Raw genomic sequence first — 3,292 nt, forward strand, 5'->3', positions numbered from 1 at the left:
CAGGTCATGATCTCAGGGTCCTGGGATCAAGTCCCACATCGGGCTTCCTGCTCAGCGGAGAGCCTGCTTCTCCCCCTTTGCCCCTTCCCACTGCTCGTGTGCTCTCTCTCTCTCTCTCTCTCTTCCTTTCAAATTAATAAATAGAATCTTTAAAAACAAGAGTCCACTCAAAAGTCAAGAGGATGTAAATGAGCAAATAAATAGAAGAAAATGAATAAAGATGTGAAATGAGTACTTCATAATGTAGCGTAATGATGGAGTGATCAGTATACGGAAGTTTCTACAACTCCAGCGATGAAATAATGTAAATTAATACTGGGAGACAGTATTTTTAGCTCCTTTAATTGGCAGAATGGTTTCGTTTTTCAGTTGTCAATTTAATGTTGGCCAGGGTGAAGAAAACAGGAATATTCATGCGCACCATTACTAGGGATGGACTGCAGAAATGATACTAATTTCCTTGAACCCGTAATTGTTTATCTAATAATTTACCCTAAGGAAACACTTGCAAAGATCTCAGGATGGTGATATTTATTATAGTGCTCTTCTGAATGGCCAAGAAGTAGCAAAAAGTTAATATATAACCAAAAGGGAATTAGCTAATTGAATTGTGTATTTATACAAAACTACTCAGCTGTTCAAAATGACATTGTAGATCGTCTCAGTCAATCTCTTCCTTTGAAGTCTACTCAGATAATTAAAGTAAAAAGGCAAAATGTTGAGAGATCAAAACAAGCCAGCTTATGAGAGTGGAGAAAGGACAGTCAGCTGGGTCATGTGGGAGCCAGAAATGGAAAGCAGCTATCCACTGAATATAAAAAGATTGCACCAAATATAGTATGATCTTGAGTTTTAAAAATCAATATGCATAGAAAAAAAATTACGGAAGAATCCCTAGTGGTAGAATTATGGAGGACTTTTTGCTTTCTGTTTTCTCAGTTCTCTGTAATGAACTAGTACGGTGAAAGTAATAAGGCAAAATTTATGTTTTAATAAAGAAAAATAAATGTGAGAAGAGCGTATGAATTTTAAATAAAAAAAAGAGCCTAAGATCCTAAATTAACCCTTATGAAAAGATAATTATCCATATTAATGGGATACTATTTATAACCCCGCAGACAGCAATAACATGGTTGGTAATTTTCTGAGTGTTTCGAGACAAGGAGTTTTTCTGCCCTGAAATTCACTATGTTTCTTCCCGGTGGACGTAGGCAATGGCCATTTAAGAATATATTTAATCTTTAGGAAAATTATCAATACTGGTAAACTTTTTAAAAGAGCACTTTATATTTTTAGAGCAGTTTTAGGGTCACAGGAAACCTGAAGGGAAGGTACAGAGATTTTCCGTAGGACCCCTGCCCCACACGCACTCAATCCCACCCCCCGCCCCCACGCCACCACCCCCGATCTCCGCATCCTTTCCCTAGCAGGGGACTGCTGTCACAATCCACGAAACTACCCTGCACAGTGTTATCACCCAGAGTCTATACTGGGGTCACTCTTGGTGGACCCCATACAGGCTTGAATAAATGCATCCATCTTCGGGGTAGCGCGCAGAGGACTTTTGATGCTGTAAACATCCCCTGGGTTCCGGCCGATTTGTCCCTGGCAACCACTGATCTCTTTACTGTCTGCATAGTTTTGCCTTGAGACAGAATGTCCTACAGCTGAGATCAGACAGCACGGAGCCTTTTCAGACTGGCCTCTTTGACTTAGCGATAGGCATTGTAGGTTCCTCTCTGTATTTCCCAGCTTGAAAACAGATTTCTGTTAAGTGCTGTGTAATATCCCAGCTTGCAGATGGCCTCGTCTCCTGAAGGATGTCGTGGCCACAGGCAAGTTTTAGCAAATACGAATGCAGCTGTTAGAAACATCCATGGGCAGGTGGCAGGGGCGTAAGTTTTCTGCTCCTTGGGATAAATCCCAAGGGGCACAGCTGCTCTATCACACGGGAAGAGCGTGTGTGGTTTTGTAAGAATCTGCTGCGCCATTCAGCATTCCCGTTCTGATAAGTTTTAAAAACTTGTATGTACCTGTTAAAGTCAATAATCGAAAAACATTGAGGAATTTAAAAAAAAATTATCCTTTAATTAGCAAAACTGGGAGGAAGCCACGTTAGGACTGAGACCAAGGCGGAGACCCAAAGATCAGCTGGTTTTTCCTTGTCAGACTGGAGACACTGGAGACACTGCTCCACCTCTGGAGACACAGTTTACTCTTCAAATCCTGATCCCAGGTAGGGGGCTGCACACTGGCTTCATTTCATCCAAGGACCCAGCTCTAGGGCTTTCACGGCGTCCTCAATTTTGAGCATCGCTCATTCCTGTCGCTGGCAGTGCCATTTGGCCACGGGCTGGAGCATCCACCAAGCCCTGAGCTTGCATAAGTAACAGCCATAAACCACGACCTCCGTGAAGTCCAAGGGTTCCAGAACCTTTAGCTCGAGTATGACTTTGCTCACTCGCTCAATGTATAGGATTCGAGATCCTGCTGGGCCAAGCAGAGCCTCCAAGGCCTGCGTCTGGACCTGCAACACCTCGGGATCTTTCAAGTCTTCCGGACCTTCTACCCACGGTGGAATATCTTTTCGTTCCAGGAGCATCCTCATCTGGAGCGCCTCAAAACTAACCACACTCTGACTTGGGCTAGGCATGAGTCACTGGGGGCTTCCGCACCAGAGGCAACATTGAAGAATTTTTAAACAGAAGGACAGTGATCCAATGTGCCAGGAGACGCCTGGGTGGCTCAGTCAGTTGGGCGTCTGCCTTCTGCTCAGGTCATGTTCCTGGGGTTCTGGGATCGAGTCCCACATGGGGCTCCCTGCTCAGGGGGGAGCCTGCTTCTCCCTCTCCTTCTGCCTGCTGCTTCCCCTTCTTGTGCTCTCTCTTTCTCTAATAAATAAATAAAATAAGATCTTTAAAAAAAATAAAATGTGCCAGTAGTTGGGACAGGATTCTTCCTCACAGGAGCTCACTGTATCATCACTTTTAAGCACCCTTTTCTCCCCAACTCCCTCCCTTGTCCGCGTGCTCCTGTGCCTCACTTTGTCAGACCACCCCAAAGGCCAGCTTTGCCAGAGTCCCTGTTTTGTCCCCAACACACAGTCACAGTCGGCCAGCAAGAATGGCCTTACTTTATAAGGACACTGAGCTCAAAGTGAATTTTTAAGAGATGCCTTAAGATCCCACTCCCACCTCGTTCTTCCAGGAAAATAAACATCCATTAAATATTCACTTCTTTGTGTTCAGGTAGGGTCCAGAAGTCAGCATTTAAGATGCAGGCCTCCCTGGGA

The 3,292-nt window shown here is 44.3% G+C and overlaps 1 pseudogene; it reads right to left on the reverse strand.

Moving 5' to 3' along the window:
- Nucleotides 1–2,257: 2,257 nt before the first annotated feature.
- Nucleotides 2,258–2,653, reverse strand: LOC116881715 (annotated as a pseudogene).
- Nucleotides 2,654–3,292: the final 639 nt, after the last annotated feature.

Source organism: Lontra canadensis, unplaced genomic scaffold, assembly GCF_010015895.1.
Source record: "Lontra canadensis isolate GAN:19392208 unplaced genomic scaffold, GSC_riverotter_1.0 scaffold76, whole genome shotgun sequence".
Lineage (NCBI taxonomy): Eukaryota > Metazoa > Chordata > Mammalia > Carnivora > Mustelidae > Lontra > Lontra canadensis.